This window comes from Phyllobates terribilis, unplaced genomic scaffold (genome assembly GCF_046119375.1).
Source record: "Phyllobates terribilis strain yellow unplaced genomic scaffold, ASM4611937v1 Scaffold_414__1_contigs__length_1644244, whole genome shotgun sequence".
NCBI classification, from domain to species: Eukaryota; Metazoa; Chordata; class Amphibia; order Anura; family Dendrobatidae; genus Phyllobates; species Phyllobates terribilis.
In genome coordinates this window covers 1,538,475-1,558,154 of record NW_027363174.1, presented here as the reverse complement: position 1 = coordinate 1,558,154, position 19,680 = coordinate 1,538,475, and the positions used below count along the sequence as shown (strand labels likewise).

The following is a 19,680-nucleotide window of genomic DNA, read 5'->3' as shown; positions in this document are numbered from 1 at the left end:
TGCGCTTAAAATTTCTTTTTTGGTTTGCTACAATGCCTTTTCTGAAACGTTGTCTCCCTCTGCTGGAACACTGACTTCTTTCATTTAATGCCTGCAGACTATAAAAGAGAAACCAACCCAAAAAGTTTGGTTGATTAGTCTGTGGCATTCTTTTAAACTGTTGCTTATGGCGGTCTCTGTGAGCTTCTCAGTGACATTCAGCCATCCAGGTATCCCGCCTGCAGTAGACGGAATGTGGCAATGGAACGCTGGCTGCGCGTGTCATAATAGGCTCTGAGCCTTTATATACCTGCGCAGAGCAGCAGCCACCTTCAGTCTGCTGCTGGACAGCCAGCAGCAGCAGCAGCAGGAGAGGTAATTAATCAGCAACCCTCCTGCTAAGGGTAGACAGCTGCTCGTTCCACCCCCCCCCCCGCCTTAATTGGTTCTCCTCCCTTCCAACGGTGTTGAGGCGGGTGGGAACAGCCGGGGGTTGAGGGTACTGTGCTAAAAGAGGTGGAGTTATGCAGATCTAAAACGCGTGGATTGCAGCAGCAGCAAGCCGAAAAGTGCAGGCATGTGAGGGATCTAGAGGTTGACAGCATGTCTTCTTAACGGGAGTCCAGGTGGCCATCTCCACAAATGGACTTTTCAGAATCCTTGGGTGGCACCGTAGTCGGAAACCAATTCTGGTTATCGCTTCTCGGCCTTTTGGCTAAGATCAAGTGTAGTATCTGTTCTTATCAGTTTAATATCTGATACGTCCCCTATCTGGGGACCATATATTAAATGGATTTTTAGAACAGGGAGATGGAAAAAGAGCTTGCTCTGTCCACTCCACGCATTGACCTGGTATTGCAGTATCTCCAGGACCGGTGCACCCCTTCTTTAATGCAGTTTCTAAAATCAGAAAGAATTGAATTCAATGCTTTTTGTTCATTTTGCTTGTTTGTCGGATTTTGGGATGGACTCTTTGGCTTTGCTTTTCTTCTCCTCATTGGATTTTTCATGTTAAAAGTTGCAGAAGCCAGATGACAAGCTCATTTTGGTTCAACTTCAGCAACTGTGCATTGCATTGCCATGTAATGTAATGTAATGCAATGCTATCTATCTAGCTCTCCCTCTATACTTCCTTTTGGATAAACAGACATATTAGGCAAGCATTTTGGAGCTTTCACCTAAATAACTACAGGTGGTGAGATAAGCTGCACAATATAATTGACCTTTCAGTATATTGTTGCACACACACCATCTATTTAGCAAATGCCCTTGTTATCAACAGCAGCCTTTTAAACTCACCTGAGCTAACAGGTATGTGAGCTGGTTACTCTGCTGCGCTTAAAATTTCTTTTTTGGTTTGCTACAATGCCTTTTCTGAAACGTTGTCTCCCTCTGCTGGAACACTGACTTCTTTCATTTAATGCCTGCAGACTATAAAAGAGAAACCAACCCAAAAAGTTTGGTTGATTAGTCTGTGGCATTCTTTTAAACTGTTGCTTATGGCGGTCTCTGTGAGCTTCTCAGTGACATTCAGCCATCCAGGTATCCCGCCTGCAGTAGACGGAATGTGGCAATGGAACGCTGGCTGCGCGTGTCATAATAGGCTCTGAGCCTTTATATACCTGCGCACAGCAGCAGCCACCTTCAGTCTGCTGCTGGACAGCCAGCAGCAGCAGCAGCAGGAGAGGTAATTAATCAGCAACCCTCCTGCTAAGGGTAGACAGCTGCTCGTTCCACCCCCCCCCCCCCCGCCTTAATTGGTTCTCCTCCCTTCCAACGGTGTTGAGGCGGGTGGGAACAGCCGGGGGTTGAGGGTACTGTGCTAAAAGAGGTGGAGTTATGCAGATCTAAAACGCGTGGATTGCAGCAGCAGCAAGCCGAAAAGTGCAGGCATGTGAGGGATCTAGAGGTTGACAGCATGTCTTCTTAATGGGAGTCCAGGTGGCCATCTCCACAAATGGACTTTTCAGAATCCTTGGGTGGCACCGTAGTCGGAAACCAATTCTGGTTATCGCTTCTCGGCCTTTTGGCTAAGATCAAGTGTAGTATCTGTTCTTATCAGTTTAATATCTGATACGTCCCCTATCTGGGGACCATATATTAAATGGATTTTTAGAACAGGGAGATGGAAAAAGAGCTTGCTCTGTCCACTCCACGCATTGACCTGGTATTGCAGTATCTCCAGGACCGGTGCACCCCTTCTTTAATGCAGTTTCTAAAATCAGAAAGAATTGAATTCAATGCTTTTTGTTCATTTTGCTTGTTTGTCGGATTTTGGGATGGACTCTTTGGCTTTGCTTTTCTTCTCCTCATTGGATTTTTCATGTTAAAAGTTGCAGAAGCCAGATGACAAGCTCATTTTGGTTCAACTTCAGCAACTGTGCATTGCATTGCCATGTAATGTAATGTAATGCAATGCTATCTATCTAGCTCTCCCTCTATACTTCCTTTTGGATAAACAGACATATTAGGCAAGCATTTTGGAGCTTTCACCTAAATAACTACAGGTGGTGAGATAAGCTGCACAATATAATTGACCTTTCAGTATATTGTTGCACACACACCATCTATTTAGCAAATGCCCTTGTTATCAACAGCAGCCTTTTAAACTCACCTGAGCTAACAGGTATGTGAGCTGGTTACTCTGCTGCGCTTAAAATTTCTTTTTTGGTTTGCTACAATGCCTTTTCTGAAACGTTGTCTCCCTCTGCTGGAACACTGACTTCTTTCATTTAATGCCTGCAGACTATAAAAGAGAAACCAACCCAAAAAGTTTGGTTGATTAGTCTGTGGCATTCTTTTAAACTGTTGCTTATGGCGGTCTCTGTGAGCTTCTCAGTGACATTCAGCCATCCAGGTATCCCGCCTGCAGTAGACGGAATGTGGCAATGGAACGCTGGCTGCGCGTGTCATAATAGGCTCTGAGCCTTTATATACCTGCGCACAGCAGCAGCCACCTTCAGTCTGCTGCTGGACAGCCAGCAGCAGCAGCAGCAGGAGAGGTAATTAATCAGCAACCCTCCTGCTAAGGGTAGACAGCTGCTCGTTCCACCCCCCCCCCCCGCCTTAATTGGTTCTCCTCCCTTCCAACGGTGTTGAGGCGGGTGGGAACAGCCGGGGGTTGAGGGTACTGTGCTAAAAGAGGTGGAGTTATGCAGATCTAAAACGCGTGGATTGCAGCAGCAGCAAGCCGAAAAGTGCAGGCATGTGAGGGATCTAGAGGTTGACAGCATGTCTTCTTAACGGGAGTCCAGGTGGCCATCTCCACAAATGGACTTTTCAGAATCCTTGGGTGGCACCGTAGTCGGAAACCAATTCTGGTTATCGCTTCTCGGCATTTTGGCTAAGATCAAGTGTAGTATCTGTTCTTATCAGTTTAATATCTGATACGTCCCCTATCTGGGGACCATATATTAAATGGATTTTTAGAACAGGGAGATGGAAAAAGAGCTTGCTCTGTCCACTCCACGCATTGACCTGGTATCGCAGTATCTCCAGGACCGGTGCACCCCTTCTTTAATGCAGTTTCTAAAATCAGAAAGAATTGAATTCAATGCTTTTTGTTCATTTTGCTTGTTTGTCGGATTTTGGGATGGACTCTTTGGCTTTGCTTTTCTTCTCCTCATTGGATTTTTCATGTTAAAAGTTGCAGAAGCCAGATGACAAGCTCATTTTGGTTCAACTTCAGCAACTGTGCATTGCATTGCCATGTAATGTAATGTAATGCAATGCTATCTATCTAGCTCTCCCTCTATACTTCCTTTTGGATAAACAGACATATTAGGCAAGCATTTTGGAGCTTTCACCTAAATAACTACAGGTGGTGAGATAAGCTGCACAATATAATTGACCTTTCAGTATATTGTTGCACACACACCATCTATTTAGCAAATGCCCTTGTTATCAACAGCAGCCTTTTAAACTCACCTGAGCTAACAGGTATGTGAGCTGGTTACTCTGCTGCGCTTAAAATTTCTTTTTTGGTTTGCTACAATGCCTTTTCTGAAACGTTGTCTCCCTCTGCTGGAACACTGACTTCTTTCATTTAATGCCTGCAGACTATAAAAGAGAAACCAACCCAAAAAGTTTGGTTGATTAGTCTGTGGCATTCTTTTAAACTGTTGCTTATGGCGGTCTCTGTGAGCTTCTCAGTGACATTCAGCCATCCAGGTATCCCGCCTGCAGTAGACGGAATGTGGCAATGGAACGCTGGCTGCGCGTGTCATAATAGGCTCTGAGCCTTTATATACCTGCGCACAGCAGCAGCCACCTTCAGTCTGCTGCTGGACAGCCAGCAGCAGCAGCAGCAGGAGAGGTAATTAATCAGCAACCCTCCTGCTAAGGGTAGACAGCTGCTCGTTCCACCCCCCCCCCCCCGCCTTAATTGGTTCTCCTCCCTTCCAACGGTGTTGAGGCGGGTGGGAACAGCCGGGGGTTGAGGGTACTGTGCTAAAAGAGGTGGAGTTATGCAGATCTAAAACGCGTGGATTGCAGCAGCAGCAAGCCGAAAAGTGCAGGCATGTGAGGGATCTAGAGGTTGACAGCATGTCTTCTTAACGGGAGTCCAGGTGGCCATCTCCACAAATGGACTTTTCAGAATCCTTGGGTGGCACCGTAGTCGGAAACCAATTCTGGTTATCGCTTCTCGGCCTTTTGGCTAAGATCAAGTGTAGTATCTGTTCTTATCAGTTTAATATCTGATACGTCCCCTATCTGGGGACCATATATTAAATGGATTTTTAGAACAGGGAGATGGAAAAAGAGCTTGCTCTGTCCACTCCACGCATTGACCTGGTATTGCAGTATCTCCAGGACCGGTGCACCCCTTCTTTAATGCAGTTTCTAAAATCAGAAAGAATTGAATTCAATGCTTTTTGTTCATTTTGCTTGTTTGTCGGATTTTGGGATGGACTCTTTGGCTTTGCTTTTCTTCTCCTCATTGGATTTTTCATGTTAAAAGTTGCAGAAGCCAGATGACAAGCTCATTTTGGTTCAACTTCAGCAACTGTGCATTGCATTGCCATGTAATGTAATGTAATGCAATGCTATCTATCTAGCTCTCCCTCTATACTTCCTTTTGGATAAACAGACATATTAGGCAAGCATTTTGGAGCTTTCACCTAAATAACTACAGGTGGTGAGATAAGCTGCACAATATAATTGACCTTTCAGTATATTGTTGCACACACACCATCTATTTAGCAAATGCCCTTGTTATCAACAGCAGCCTTTTAAACTCACCTGAGCTAACAGGTATGTGAGCTGGTTACTCTGCTGCGCTTAAAATTTCTTTTTTGGTTTGCTACAATGCCTTTTCTGAAACGTTGTCTCCCTCTGCTGGAACACTGACTTCTTTCATTTAATGCCTGCAGACTATAAAAGAGAAACCAACCCAAAAAGTTTGGTTGATTAGTCTGTGGCATTCTTTTAAACTGTTGCTTATGGCGGTCTCTGTGAGCTTCTCAGTGACATTCAGCCATCCAGGTATCCCGCCTGCAGTAGACGGAATGTGGCAATGGAACGCTGGCTGCGCGTGTCATAATAGGCTCTGAGCCTTTATATACCTGCGCACAGCAGCAGCCACCTTCAGTCTGCTGCTGGACAGCCAGCAGCAGCAGCAGCAGGAGAGGTAATTAATCAGCAACCCTCCTGCTAAGGGTAGACAGCTGCTCGTTCCACCCCCCCCCCCCGCCTTAATTGGTTCTCCTCCCTTCCAACGGTGTTGAGGCGGGTGGGAACAGCCGGGGGTTGAGGGTACTGTGCTAAAAGAGGTGGAGTTATGCAGATCTAAAACGCGTGGATTGCAGCAGCAGCAAGCCGAAAAGTGCAGGCATGTGAGGGATCTAGAGGTTGACAGCATGTCTTCTTAACGGGAGTCCAGGTGGCCATCTCCACAAATGGACTTTTCAGAATCCTTGGGTGGCACCGTAGTCGGAAACCAATTCTGGTTATCGCTTCTCGGCCTTTTGGCTAAGATCAAGTGTAGTATCTGTTCTTATCAGTTTAATATCTGATACGTCCCCTATCTGGGGACCATATATTAAATGGATTTTTAGAACAGGGAGATGGAAAAAGAGCTTGCTCTGTCCACTCCACGCATTGACCTGGTATTGCAGTATCTCCAGGACCGGTGCACCCCTTCTTTAATGCAGTTTCTAAAATCAGAAAGAATTGAATTCAATGCTTTTTGTTCATTTTGCTTGTTTGTCAGATTTTGGGATGGACTCTTTGGCTTTGCTTTTCTTCTCCTCATTGGATTTTTCATGTTAAAAGTTGCAGAAGCCAGATGACAAGCTCATTTTGGTTCAACTTCAGCAACTGTGCATTGCATTGCCATGTAATGTAATGTAATGCAATGCTATCTATCTAGCTCTCCCTCTATACTTCCTTTTGGATAAACAGACATATTAGGCAAGCATTTTGGAGCTTTCACCTAAATAACTACAGGTGGTGAGATAAGCTGCACAATATAATTGACCTTTCAGTATATTGTTGCACACACACCATCTATTTAGCAAATGCCCTTGTTATCAACAGCAGCCTTTTAAACTCACCTGAGCTAACAGGTATGTGAGCTGGTTACTCTGCTGCGCTTAAAATTTCTTTTTTGGTTTGCTACAATGCCTTTTCTGAAACGTTGTCTCCCTCTGCTGGAACACTGACTTCTTTCATTTAATGCCTGCAGACTATAAAAGAGAAACCAACCCAAAAAGTTTGGTTGATTAGTCTGTGGCATTCTTTTAAACTGTTGCTTATGGCGGTCTCTGTGAGCTTCTCAGTGACATTCAGCCATCCAGGTATCCCGCCTGCAGTAGACGGAATGTGGCAATGGAACGCTGGCTGCGCGTGTCATAATAGGCTCTGAGCCTTTAAATACCTGCGCACAGCAGCAGCCACCTTCAGTCTGCTGCTGGACAGCCAGCAGCAGCAGCAGCAGGAGAGGTAATTAATCAGCAACCCTCCTGCTAAGGGTAGACAGCTGCTCGTTCCACCCCCCCCCCCGCCTTAATTGGTTCTCCTCCCTTCCAACGGTGTTGAGGCGGGTGGGAACAGCCGGGGGTTGAGGGTACTGTGCTAAAAGAGGTGGAGTTATGCAGATCTAAAACGCGTGGATTGCAGCAGCAGCAAGCCGAAAAGTGCAGGCATGTGAGGGATCTAGAGGTTGACAGCATGTCTTCTTAACGGGAGTCCAGGTGGCCATCTCCACAAATGGACTTTTCAGAATCCTTGGGTGGCACCGTAGTCGGAAACCAATTCTGGTTATCGCTTCTCGGCCTTTTGGCTAAGATCAAGTGTAGTATCTGTTCTTATCAGTTTAATATCTGATACGTCCCCTATCTGGGGACCATATATTAAATGGATTTTTAGAACAGGGAGATGGAAAAAGAGCTTGCTCTGTCCACTCCACGCATTGACCTGGTATTGCAGTATCTCCAGGACCGGTGCACCCCTTCTTTAATGCAGTTTCTAAAATCAGAAAGAATTGAATTCAATGCTTTTTGTTCATTTTGCTTGTTTGTCGGATTTTGGGATGGACTCTTTGGCTTTGCTTTTCTTCTCCTCATTGGATTTTTCATGTTAAAAGTTGCAGAAGCCAGATGACAAGCTCATTTTGGTTCAACTTCAGCAACTGTGCATTGCATTGCCATGTAATGTAATGTAATGCAATGCTATCTATCTAGCTCTCCCTCTATACTTCCTTTTGGATAAACAGACATATTAGGCAAGCATTTAGGAGCTTTCACCTAAATAACTACAGGTGGTGAGATAAGCTGCACAATATAATTGACCTTTCAGTATATTGTTGAACACACACAATCTATTTAGCAAATGCCCTTGTTATCAACAGCAGCCTTTTAAACTCACCTGAGCTAACAGGTATGTGAGCTGGTTACTCTGCTGCGCTTAAAATTTCTTTTTTGGTTTGCTACAATGCCTTTTCTGAAACGTTGTCTCCCTCTGCTGGAACACTGACTTCTTTCATTTAATGCCTGCAGACTATAAAAGAGAAACCAACCCAAAAAGTTTGGTTGATTAGTCTGTGGCATTCTTTTAAACTGTTGCTTATGGCGGTCTCTGTGAGCTTCTCAGTGACATTCAGCCATCCAGGTATCCCGCCTGCAGTAGACGGAATGTGGCAATGGAACGCTGGCTGCGCGTGTCATAATAGGCTCTGAGCCTTTATATACCTGCGCACAGCAGCAGCCACCTTCAGTCTGCTGCTGGACAGCCAGCAGCAGCAGCAGCAGGAGAGGTAATTAATCAGCAACCCTCCTGCTAAGGGTAGACAGCTGCTCGTTCCACCCCCCCCCCGCCTTAATTGGTTCTCCTCCCTTCCAACGGTGTTGAGGCGGGTGGGAACAGCCGGGGGTTGAGGGTACTGTGCTAAAAGAGGTGGAGTTATGCAGATCTAAAACGCGTGGATTGCAGCAGCAGCAAGCCGAAAAGTGCAGGCATGTGAGGGATCTAGAGGTTGACAGCATGTCTTCTTAACGGGAGTCCAGGTGGCCATCTCCACAAATGGACTTTTCAGAATCCTTGGGTGGCACCGTAGTCGGAAACCAATTCTGGTTATCGCTTCTCGGCCTTTTGGCTAAGATCAAGTGTAGTATCTGTTCTTATCAGTTTAATATCTGATACGTCCCCTATCTGGGGACCATATATTAAATGGATTTTTAGAACAGGGAGATGGAAAAAGAGCTTGCTCTGTCCACTCCACGCATTGACCTGGTATTGCAGTATCTCCAGGACCGGTGCACCCCTTCTTTAATGCAGTTTCTAAAATCAGAAAGAATTGAATTCAATGCTTTTTGTTCATTTTGCTTGTTTGTCGGATTTTGGGATGGACTCTTTGGCTTTGCTTTTCTTCTCCTCATTGGATTTTTCATGTTAAAAGTTGCAGAAGCCAGATGACAAACTCATTTTGGTTCAACGTCAGCAACTGTGCATTGCATTGCCATGTAATGTAATGTAATGCAATGCTATCTATCTAGCTCTCCCTCTATACTTCCTTTTGGATAAACAGACATATTAGGCAAGCATTTTGGAGCTTTCACCTAAATAACTACAGGTGGTGAGATAAGCTGCACAATATAATTGACCTTTCAGTATATTGTTGCACACACACCATCTATTTAGCAAATGCCCTTGTTATCAACAGCAGCCTTTTAAACTCACCTGAGCTAACAGGTATGTGAGCTGGTTACTCTGCTGCGCTTAAAATTTCTTTTTTGGTTTGCTACAATGCCTTTTCTGAAACGTTGTCTCCCTCTGCTGGAACACTGACTTCTTTCATTTAATGCCTGCAGACTATAAAAGAGAAACCAACCCAAAAAGTTTGGTTGATTAGTCTGTGGCATTCTTTTAAACTGTTGCTTATGGCGGTCTCTGTGAGCTTCTCAGTGACATTCAGCCATCCAGGTATCCCGCCTGCAGTAGACGGAATGTGGCAATGGAACGCTGGCTGCGCGTGTCATAATAGGCTCTGAGCCTTTATATACCTGCGCACAGCAGCAGCCACCTTCAGTCTGCTGCTGGACAGCCAGCAGCAGCAGCAGCAGGAGAGGTAATTAATCAGCAACCCTCCTGCTAAGGGTAGACAGCTGCTCGTTCCACCCCCCCCCCCCCCCGCCTTAATTGGTTCTCCTCCCTTCCAACGGTGTTGAGGCGGGTGGGAACAGCCGGGGGTTGAGGGTACTGTGCTAAAAGAGGTGGAGTTATGCAGATCTAAAACGCGTGGATTGCAGCAGCAGCAAGCCGAAAAGTGCAGGCATGTGAGGGATCTAGAGGTTGGCAGCATGTCTTCTTAACGGGAGTCCAGGTGGCCATCTCCACAAATGGACTTTTCAGAATCCTTGGGTGGCACCGTAGTCGGAAACCAATTCTGGTTATCGCTTCTCGGCCTTTTGGCTAAGATCAAGTGTAGTATCTGTTCTTATCAGTTTAATATCTGATACGTCCCCTATCTGGGGACCATATATTAAATGGATTTTTAGAACAGGGAGATGGAAAAAGAGCTTGCTCTGTCCACTCCACGCATTGACCTGGTATTGCAGTATCTCCAGGACCGGTGCACCCCTTCTTTAATGCAGTTTCTAAAATCAGAAAGAATTGAATTCAATGCTTTTTGTTCATTTTGCTTGTTTGTCGGATTTTGGGATGGACTCTTTGGCTTTGCTTTTCTTCTCCTCATTGGATTTTTCATGTTAAAAGTTGCAGAAGCCAGATGACAAGCTCATTTTGGTTCAGCTTCAGCAACTGTGCATTGCATTGCCATGTAATGCAATGTAATGCAATGCTATCTATCTAGCTCTCCCTTTATACTTCCTTTTGGATAAACAGACATATTAGGCAAGCATTTTGGAGCTTTCACCTAAATAACTACAGGTGGTGAGATAAGCTGCACAATATAATTGACCTTTCAGTATATTGTTGCACACACACCATCTATTTAGCAAATGCCCTTGTTATCAACAGCAGCCTTTTAAACTCACCTGAGCTAACAGGTATGTGAGCTGGTTACTCTGCTGCGCTTAAAATTTCTTTTTTGGTTTGCTACAATGCCTTTTCTGAAACGTTGTCTCCCTCTGCTGGAACACTGACTTCTTTCATTTAATGCCTGCAGACTATAAAAGAGAAACCAACCCAAAAAGTTTGGTTGATTAGTCTGTGGCATTCTTTTAAACTGTTGCTTATGGCGGTCTCTGTGAGCTTCTCAGTGACATTCAGCCATCCAGGTATCCTGCCTGCAGTAGACGGAATGTGGCAATGGAACGCTGGCTGCGCGTGTCATAATAGGCTCTGAGCCTTTATATACCTGCGCACAGCAGCAGCCACCTTCAGTCTGCTGCTGGACAGCCAGCAGCAGCAGCAGCAGGAGAGGTAATTAATCAGCAACCCTCCTGCTAAGGGTAGACAGCTGCTCGTTCCACCCCCCCCCCCGCCTTAATTGGTTCTCCTCCCTTCCAACGGTGTTGAGGCGGGTGGGAACAGCCGGGGGTTGAGGGTACTGTGCTAAAAGAGGTGGAGTTATGCAGATCTAAAACGCGTGGATTGCAGCAGCAGCAAGCCGAAAAGTGCAGGCATGTGAGGGATCTAGATGTTGACAGCATGTCTTCTTAACGGGAGTCCAGGTGGCCATCTCCACAAATGGACTTTTCAGAATCCTTGGGTGGCACCGTAGTCGGAAACCAATTCTGGTTATCGCTTCTCGGCCTTTTGGCTAAGATCAAGTGTAGTATCTTTCGAAAAGGCGGTTTTGGATGTTGGCCGCCCTAGTAGATTGATACATTATGCACACTGGGGTTTAGGCGCTTGTTAGTACGCCAGGTGTCTAATATAGTCATCTGGTGGAAAGCATGGCCCCCCAGGATCGACGCCATTGGGCCGGGGAAGATCGAAAGCCCGAAGTGTGAAGTGCCCCAGGAGTGGTGACCCTGGGGTGCCTTAACTCACTGGGATTGGGAACCCCACTTGAGTTTATGGCACATTTGCACAAGCACTTCAAATTTTCTTTCTTCGCACACACCCTTATTCCGGACATTCTGGCCTTAGGATGGGGAATTTTTCAATTCCCGGTCGAAGGTCCGGGCAGTATTATACTGTGAAACCTTCACTATTTATTTAATTTCTTTGTCACTGTGTGTCCACTTATTCACGTGTGTCACGTCCTACTAGGATTTTGTCGGGATGCGGTTCCCTTACGGGTTCCTCTCTTGGCAGGTCTAGGGGGGGAGTGTGTGGCCATCAGGTTCCGCTCCCCCCTGAACCCCCCTGGCTCTCCTCTTTCGGGAGGAGAGCATTGTTTTCTCCCCTCTTCCGGGAGGGGAGCACAGTCTTTGGCTTCCAGTGCCTTGCTCGGGTGAGAACTCGGGCAGGTGCTGGGGGTAAGATTGGGTCGCCACTGGCTTCAGCTGGAGGTGGCTTTTTGTCCCTGTTCCTCGCTGTGGCCTTTTGGCTCGGAGGGACGGGGAATGGTTTGGGGGACCCTTCTCCTTTTGGAGAGGGTTTCAAGAAGACCAGCATCCTAGTGCACTTTTTTTGTGGCACTTGTCACTTTTTTAAGCGCACTCGGGTTTTGTACACGAATTCGGGCTTTCGAAAAAGAAAAAAAAAAAAAAAAATCTGTTCTTATCAGTTTAATATCTGATACGTCCCCTATCTGGGGACCATATATTAAATGGATTTTTAGAACAGGGAGATGGAAAAAGAGCTTGCTCTGTCCACTCCACGCATTGACCTGGTATTGCAGTATCTCCAGGACCGGTGCACCCCTTCTTTAATGCAGTTTCTAAAATCAGAAAGAATTGAATTCAATGCTTTTTGTTCATTTTGCTTGTTTGTCGGATTTTGGGATGGACTCTTTGGCATTGCTTTTCTTCTCCTCATTGGATTTTTCATGTTAAAAGTTGCAGAAGCCAGATGACAAGCTCATTTTGGTTCAACTTCAGCAACTGTGCATTGCATTGCCATGTAATGTAATGTAATGCAATGCTATCTATCTAGCTCTCCCTCTATACTTCCTTTTGGATAAACAGACATATTAGGCAAGCATTTTGGAGCTTTCACCTAAATAACTACAGGTGGTGAGATAAGCTGCACAATATAATTGACCTTTCAGTATATTGTTGCACACACACCATCTATTTAGCAAATGCCCTTGTTATCAACAGCAGCCTTTTAAACTCACCTGAGCTAACAGGTATGTGAGTTGGTTACTCTGCTGCGCTTAAAATTTCTTTTTTGGTTTGCTACAATGCCTTTTCTGAAACGTTGTCTCCCTCTGCTGGAACACTGACTTCTTTCATTTAATGCCTGCAGACTATAAAAGAGAAACCAACCCAAAAAGTTTGGTTGATTAGTCTATGGCATTCTTTTAAACTGTTGCTTATGGCGGTCTCTGTGAGCTTCTCAGTGACATTCAGCCATCCAGGTATCCCGCCTGCAGTAGACGGAATGTGGCAATGGAACGCTGGCTGCGCGTGTCATAATAGGCTCTGAGCCTTTATATACCTGCGCACAGCAGCAGCCACCTTCAGTCTGCTGCTGGACAGCCAGCAGCAGCAGCAGGAGAGGTAATTAATCAGCAACCCTCCTGCTAAGGGTAGACAGCTGCTCGTTCCACCCCCCCCCCCGCCTTAATTGGTTCTCCTCCCTTCCAACGGTGTTGAGGCGGGTGGGAACAGCCGGGGGTTGAGGGTACTGTGCTAAAAGAGGTGGAGTTATGCAGATCTAAAAAGCGTGGATTGCAGCAGCAGCAAGACGAAAAGTGCAGGCATGTGAGGGATCTAGAGGTTGACAGCATGTCTTCTTAACGGGAGTCCAGGTGGCCATCTCCACAAATGGACTTTTCAGAATCCTTGGGTGGCACCGTAGTCGGAAACCAATTCTGGTTATCGCTTCTCGGCCTTTTGGCTAAGATCAAGTGTAGTATCTGTTCTTATCAGTTTAATATCTGATACGTCCCCTATCTGGGGACCATATATTAAATGGATTTTTAGAACAGGGAGATGGAAAAAGAGCTTGCTCTGTCCACTCCACGCATTGACCTGGTATTGCAGTATCTCCAGGACCGGTGCACCCCTTCTTTAATGCAGTTTCTAAAATCAGAAAGAATTGAATTCAATGCTTTTTGTTCATTTTGCTTGTTTGTCGGATTTTGGGATGGACTCTTTGGCTTTGCTTTTCTTCTCCTCATTGGATTTTTCATGTTAAAAGTTGCAGAAGCCAGATGACAAGCTCATTTTGGTTCAACTTCAGCAACTGTGCATTGCATTGCCATGTAATGTAATGTAATGCAATGCTATCTATCTAGCTCTCCCTCTATACTTCCTTTTGGATAAACAGACATATTAGGCAAGCATTTTGGAGCTTTCACCTAAATAACTACAGGTGGTGAGATAAGCTGCACAATATAATTGACCTTTCAGTATATTGTTGCACACACACCATCTATTTAGCAAATGCCCTTGTTATCAACAGCAGCCTTTTAAACTCACCTGAGCTAACAGGTATGTGAGCTGGTTACTCTGCTGCGCTTAAAATTTCTTTTTTGGTTTGCTACAATGCCTTTTCTGAAACGTTGTCTCCCTCTGCTGGAACACTGACTTCTTTCATTTAATGCCTGCAGACTATAAAAGAGAAACCAACCCAAAAAGTTTGGTTGATTAGTCTGTGGCATTCTTTTAAACTGTTGCTTATGGCGGTCTCTGTGAGCTTCTCAGTGACATTCAGCCATCCAGGTATCCCGCCTGCAGTAGACGGAATGTGGCAATGGAACGCTGGCTGCGCGTGTCATAATAGGCTCTGAGCCTTTATATACCTGCGCACAGCAGCAGCCACCTTCAGTCTGCTGCTGGACAGCCAGCAGCAGCAGCAGCAGGAGAGGTAATTAATCAGCAACCCTCCTGCTAAGGGTAGACAGCTGCTCGTTCCACCCCCCCCCCCGCCTTAATTGGTTCTCCTCCCTTCCAACGGTGTTGAGGCGGGTGGGAACAGCCGGGGGTTGAGGGTACTGTGCTAAAAGAGGTGGAGTTATGCAGATCTAAAACGCGTGGATTGCAGCAGCAGCAAGCCGAAAAGTGCAGGCATGTGAGGGATCTAGAGGTTGACAGCATGTCTTCTTAACGGGAGTCCAGGTGGCCATCTCCACAAATGGACTTTTCAGAATCCTTGGGTGGCACCGTAGTCGGAAACCAATTCTGGTTATCGCTTCTCGGCCTTTTGGCTAAGATCAAGTGTAGTATCTGTTCTTATCAGTTTAATATCTGATACGTCCCCTATCTGGGGACCATATATTAAATGGATTTTTAGAACAGGGAGATGGAAAAAGAGCTTGCTCTGTCCACTCCACGCATTGACCTGGTATTGCAGTATCTCCAGGACCGGTGCACCCCTTCTTTAATGCAGTTTCTAAAATCAGAAAGAATTGAATTCAATGCTTTTTGTTCATTTTGCTTGTTTGTCGGATTTTGGGATGGACTCTTTGGCTTTGCTTTTCTTCTCCTCATTGGATTTTTCATGTTAAAAGTTGCAGAAGCCAGATGACAAGCTCATTTTGGTTCAACTTCAGCAACTGTGCATTGCATTGCCATGTAATGTAATGTAATGCAATGCTATCTATCTAGCTCTCCCTCTATACTTCCTTTTGGATAAACAGACATATTAGGCAAGCATTTTGGAGCTTTCACCTAAATAACTACAGGTGGTGAGATAAGCTGCACAATATAATTGACCTTTCAGTATATTGTTGCACACACACCATCTATTTAGCAAATGCCCTTGTTATCAACAGCAGCCTTTTAAACTCACCTGAGCTAACAGGTATGTGAGCTGGTTACTCTGCTGCGCTTAAAATTTCTTTTTTGGTTTGCTACAATGCCTTTTCTGAAACGTTGTCTCCCTCTGCTGGAACACTGACTTCTTTCATTTAATGCCTGCAGACTATAAAAGAGAAACCAACCCAAAAAGTTTGGTTGATTAGTCTGTGGCATTCTTTTAAACTGTTGCTTATGGCGGTCTCTGTGAGCTTCTCAGTGACATTCAGCCATCCAGGTATCCCGCCTGCAGTAGACGGAATGTGGCAATGGAACGCTGGCTGCGCGTGTCATAATAGGCTCTGAGCCTTTATATACCTGCGCACAGCAGCAGCCACCTTCAGTCTGCTGCTGGACAGCCAGCAGCAGCAGCAGCAGGAGAGGTAATTAATCAGCAACCCTCCTGCTAAGGGTAGACAGCTGCTCGTTCCACCCCCCCCCCGCCTTAATTGGTTCTCCTCCCTTCCAACGGTGTTGAGGCGGGTGGGAACAGCCGGGGGTTGAGGGTACTGTGCTAAAAGAGGTGGAGTTATGCAGATCTAAAACGCGTGGATTGCAGCAGCAGCAAGCCGAAAAGTGCAGGCATGTGAGGGATCTAGAGGTTGACAGCATGTCTTCTTAACGGGAGTCCAGGTGGCCATCTCCACAAATGGACTTTTCAGAATCCTTGGGTGGCACCGTAGTCGGAAACCAATTCTGGTTATCGCTTCTCGGCCTTTTGGCTAAGATCAAGTGTAGTATCTGTTCTTATCAGTTTAATATCTGATACGTCCCCTATCTGGGGACCATATATTAAATGGATTTTTAGAACAGGGAGATGGAAAAAGAGCTTGCTCTGTCCACTCCACGCATTGACCTGGTATTGCAGTATCTCCAGGACCGGTGCACCCCTTCTTTAATGCAGTTTCTAAAATCAGAAAGAATTGAATTCAATGCTTTTTGTTCATTTTGCTTGTTTGTCGGATTTTGGGATGGACTCTTTGGCTTTGCTTTTCTTCTCCTCATTGGATTTTTCATGTTAAAAGTTGCAGAAGCCAGATGACAAGCTCATTTTGGTTCAACTTCAGCAACTGTGCATTGCATTGCCATGTAATGTAATGTAATGCAATGCTATCTATCTAGCTCTCCCTCTATACTTCCTTTTGGATAAACAGACATATTAGGCAAGCATTTTGGAGCTTTCACCTAAATAACTACAGGTGGTGAGATAAGCTGCACAATATAATTGACCTTTCAGTATATTGTTGCACACACACCATCTATTTAGCAAATGCCCTTGTTATCAACAGCAGCCTTTTAAACTCACCTGAGCTAACAGGTATGTGAGCTGGTTACTCTGCTGCGCTTAAAATTTCTTTTTTGGTTTGCTACAATGCCTTTTCTGAAACGTTGTCTCCCTCTGCTGGAACACTGACTTCTTTCATTTAATGCCTGCAGACTATAAAAGAGAAACCAACCCAAAAAGTTTGGTTGATTAGTCTATGGCATTCTTTTAAACTGTTGCTTATGGCGGTCTCTGTGAGCTTCTCAGTGACATTCAGCCATCCAGGTATCCCGCCTGCAGTAGACGGAATGTGGCAATGGAACGCTGGCTGCGCGTGTCATAATAGGCTCTGAGCCTTTATATACCTGCGCACAGCAGCAGCCACCTTCAGTCTGCTGCTGGACAGCCAGCAGCAGCAGCAGCAGGAGAGGTAATTAATCAGCAACCCTCCTGCTAAGGGTAGACAGCTGCTCGTTCCACCCCCCCCCCCGCCTTAATTGGTTCTCCTCCCTTCCAACGGTGTTGAGGCGGGTGGGAACAGCCGGGGGTTGAGGGTACTGTGCTAAAAGAGGTGGAGTTATGCAGATCTAAAACGCGTGGATTGCAGCAGCAGCAAGCCGAAAAGTGCAGGCATGTGAGGGATCTAGAGGTTGACAGCATGTCTTCTTAACGGGAGTCCAGGTGGCCATCTCCACAAATGGACTTTTCAGAATCCTTGGGTGGCACCGTAGTCGGAAACCAATTCTGGTTATCGCTTCTCGGCCTTTTGGCTAAGATCAAGTGTAGTATCTGTTCTTATCAGTTTAATATCTGATACGTCCCCTATCTGGGGACCATATATTAAATGGATTTTTAGAACAGGGAGATGGAAAAAGAGCTTGCTCTGTCCACTCCACGCATTGACCTGGTATTGCAGTATCTCCAGGACCGGTGCACCCCTTCTTTAATGCAGTTTCTAAAATCAGAAAGAATTGAATTCAATGCTTTTTGTTCATTTTGCTTGTTTGTCGGATTTTGGGATGGACTCTTTGGCTTTGCTTTTCTTCTCCTCATTGGATTTTTCATGTTAAAAGTTGCAGAAGCCAGATGACAAGCTCATTTTGGTTCAACTTCAGCAACTGTGCATTGCATTGCCATGTAATGTAATGTAATGCAATGCTATCTATCTAGCTCTCCCTCTATACTTCCTTTTGGATAAACAGACATATTAGGCAAGCATTTTGGAGCTTTCACCTAAATAACTACAGGTGGTAAGATAAGCTGCACAATATAATTGACCTTTCAGTATATTGTTGCACACACACCATCTATTTAGCAAATGCCATTGTTATCAACAGCAGCCTTTTAAACTCACCTGAGCTAACAGGTATGTGAGCTGGTTACTCTGCTGCGCTTAAAATTTCTTTTTTGGTTTGCTACAATGCCTTTTCTGAAACGTTGTCTCCCTCTGCTGGAACACTGACTTCTTTCATTTAATGCCTGCAGACTATAAAAGAGAAACCAACCCAAAAAGTTTGGTTGATTAGTCTGTGGCATTCTTTTAAACTGTTGCTTATGGCGGTCTCTGTGAGCTTCTCAGTGACATTCAGCCATCCAGGTATCCCGCCTGCAGTAGACGGAATGTGGCAATGGAACGCTGGCTGCGCGTGTCATAATAGGCTCTGAGCCTTTATATACCTGCGCACAGCAGCAGCCACCTTCAGTCTGCTGCTGGACAGCCAGCAGCAGCAGCAGCAGGAGAGGTAATTAATCAGCAACCCTCCTGCTAAGGGTAGACAGCTGCTCGTTCCACCCCCCCCCCCGCCTTAATTGGTTCTCCTCCCTTCCAACGGTGTTGAGGCGGGTGGGAACAGCCGGGGGTTGAGGGTACTGTGCTAAAAGAGGTGGAGTTATGCAGATCTAAAACGCGTGGATTGCAGCAGCAGCAAGCCGAAAAGTGCAGGCATGTGAGGGATCTAGAGGTTGACAGCATGTCTTCTTAACGGGAGTCCAGGTGGCCATCTCCACAAATGGACTTTTCAGAATCCTTGGGTGGCACCGTAGTCGGAAACAAATTCTGGTTATCGCTTCTCAGCCTTTTGGCTAAGATCAAGTGTAGTATCTGTTCTTATCAGTTTAATATCTGATACGTCCCCTATCTGGGGACCATATATTAAATGGATTTTTAGAACAGGGAGATGGAAAAAGAGCTTGCTCTGTCCACTCCACGCATTGACCTGGTATTGCAGTATCTCCAGGACCGGTGCACCCCTTCTTTAATGCAGTTTCTAAAATCAGAAAGAATTGAATTCAATGCTTTTTGTTCATTTTGCTTGTTTGTCGGATTTTGGGATGGACTCTTTGGCTTTGCTTTTCTTCTCCTCATTGGATTTTTCATGTTAAAAGTTGCAGAAGCCAGATGACAAGCTCATTTTGGTTCAACTTCAGCAACTGTGCATTGCATTGCCATGTAATGTAATGTAATGCAATGCTATCTATCTAGCTCTCCCTCTATACTTCCTTTTGGATAAACAGACATATTAGGCAAGCATTTTGGAGCTTTCACCTAAATAACTACAGGTGGTGAGATAAGCTGCACAATATAATTGACCTTTCAGTATATTGTTGCACACACACCATCTATTTAGCAAATGCCCTTGTTATCAAGAGCAGCCTTTTAAACTCACCTGAGCTAACAGGAATGTGAGCTGGTTACTCTGCTGCGCTTAAAATTTCTTTTTTGGTTTGCTACAATTCCTTTTCTGAAACGTTGTCTCCCTCTGCTGGAACACTGACTTCTTTCATTTAATGCCTGCAGACTATAAAAGAGAAACCAACCCAAAAAGTTTGGTTGATTAGTCTGTGGCATTCTTTTAAACTGTTGCTTATGGCGGTCTCTGTGAGCTTCTCAGTGACATTCAGCCATCCAGGTATCCCGCCTGCAGTAGACGGAATGTGGCAATGGAACGCTGGCTGCGCGTGTCATAATAGGCTCTGAGCCTTTATATACCTGCGCACAGCAGCAGCCACCTTCAGTCTGCTGCTGGACAGCCAGCAGCAGCAGCAGCAGGAGAGGTAATTAATCAGCAACCCTCCTGCTAAGGGTAGACAGCTGCTCGTTCCACCCCCCCCCGCCTTAATTGG

The 19,680-nt window shown here is 45.5% G+C and overlaps 14 non-coding genes and 1 pseudogene across 14 annotated transcripts; all 15 read left to right on the top strand.

Annotated features, from left to right (window-relative positions):
• The first annotated feature begins 674 nt into the window (after nucleotides 1-674).
• Nucleotides 675-865, top strand: LOC141225941 (U2 spliceosomal RNA). The gene has a single exon (XR_012293172.1). It is a non-coding gene; the product is annotated as a U2 spliceosomal RNA (small nuclear RNA).
• A 1,124-nt stretch (nucleotides 866-1,989) lies between these two features.
• Nucleotides 1,990-2,180, top strand: LOC141225940 (U2 spliceosomal RNA). The gene has a single exon (XR_012293171.1). It is a non-coding gene; the product is annotated as a U2 spliceosomal RNA (small nuclear RNA).
• Nucleotides 2,181-3,302: 1,122 nt separating this feature from the next.
• On the top strand, nucleotides 3,303-3,493 carry LOC141226223 (U2 spliceosomal RNA). Its single transcript, XR_012293447.1, has one exon. It is a non-coding gene; the product is annotated as a U2 spliceosomal RNA (small nuclear RNA).
• A 1,123-nt stretch (nucleotides 3,494-4,616) lies between these two features.
• Nucleotides 4,617-4,807, top strand: LOC141225939 (U2 spliceosomal RNA). Its single transcript, XR_012293170.1, has one exon. It is a non-coding gene; the product is annotated as a U2 spliceosomal RNA (small nuclear RNA).
• A 1,122-nt stretch (nucleotides 4,808-5,929) lies between these two features.
• On the top strand, nucleotides 5,930-6,120 carry LOC141225938 (U2 spliceosomal RNA). Its single transcript, XR_012293169.1, has one exon. It is a non-coding gene; the product is annotated as a U2 spliceosomal RNA (small nuclear RNA).
• Nucleotides 6,121-7,241: 1,121 nt separating this feature from the next.
• LOC141225937 (U2 spliceosomal RNA) lies at nucleotides 7,242-7,432 on the top strand. Its single transcript, XR_012293168.1, has one exon. It is a non-coding gene; the product is annotated as a U2 spliceosomal RNA (small nuclear RNA).
• A 1,120-nt stretch (nucleotides 7,433-8,552) lies between these two features.
• LOC141225936 (U2 spliceosomal RNA) lies at nucleotides 8,553-8,743 on the top strand. The gene has a single exon (XR_012293167.1). It is a non-coding gene; the product is annotated as a U2 spliceosomal RNA (small nuclear RNA).
• A 1,125-nt stretch (nucleotides 8,744-9,868) lies between these two features.
• LOC141225935 (U2 spliceosomal RNA) lies at nucleotides 9,869-10,059 on the top strand. Its single transcript, XR_012293166.1, has one exon. It is a non-coding gene; the product is annotated as a U2 spliceosomal RNA (small nuclear RNA).
• A 1,121-nt stretch (nucleotides 10,060-11,180) lies between these two features.
• On the top strand, nucleotides 11,181-11,272 carry LOC141226386 (U2 spliceosomal RNA; annotated as a pseudogene).
• Nucleotides 11,273-12,066: 794 nt separating this feature from the next.
• Nucleotides 12,067-12,254, top strand: LOC141226313 (U2 spliceosomal RNA). Its single transcript, XR_012293518.1, has one exon. It is a non-coding gene; the product is annotated as a U2 spliceosomal RNA (small nuclear RNA).
• A 1,118-nt stretch (nucleotides 12,255-13,372) lies between these two features.
• On the top strand, nucleotides 13,373-13,563 carry LOC141225934 (U2 spliceosomal RNA). Its single transcript, XR_012293165.1, has one exon. It is a non-coding gene; the product is annotated as a U2 spliceosomal RNA (small nuclear RNA).
• A 1,121-nt stretch (nucleotides 13,564-14,684) lies between these two features.
• Nucleotides 14,685-14,875, top strand: LOC141225933 (U2 spliceosomal RNA). Its single transcript, XR_012293164.1, has one exon. It is a non-coding gene; the product is annotated as a U2 spliceosomal RNA (small nuclear RNA).
• A 1,120-nt stretch (nucleotides 14,876-15,995) lies between these two features.
• LOC141225932 (U2 spliceosomal RNA) lies at nucleotides 15,996-16,186 on the top strand. Its single transcript, XR_012293163.1, has one exon. It is a non-coding gene; the product is annotated as a U2 spliceosomal RNA (small nuclear RNA).
• A 1,121-nt stretch (nucleotides 16,187-17,307) lies between these two features.
• Nucleotides 17,308-17,498, top strand: LOC141225930 (U2 spliceosomal RNA). Its single transcript, XR_012293161.1, has one exon. It is a non-coding gene; the product is annotated as a U2 spliceosomal RNA (small nuclear RNA).
• A 1,121-nt stretch (nucleotides 17,499-18,619) lies between these two features.
• Nucleotides 18,620-18,810, top strand: LOC141226028 (U2 spliceosomal RNA). The gene has a single exon (XR_012293258.1). It is a non-coding gene; the product is annotated as a U2 spliceosomal RNA (small nuclear RNA).
• The last annotated feature ends 870 nt before the right edge of the window (nucleotides 18,811-19,680 follow it).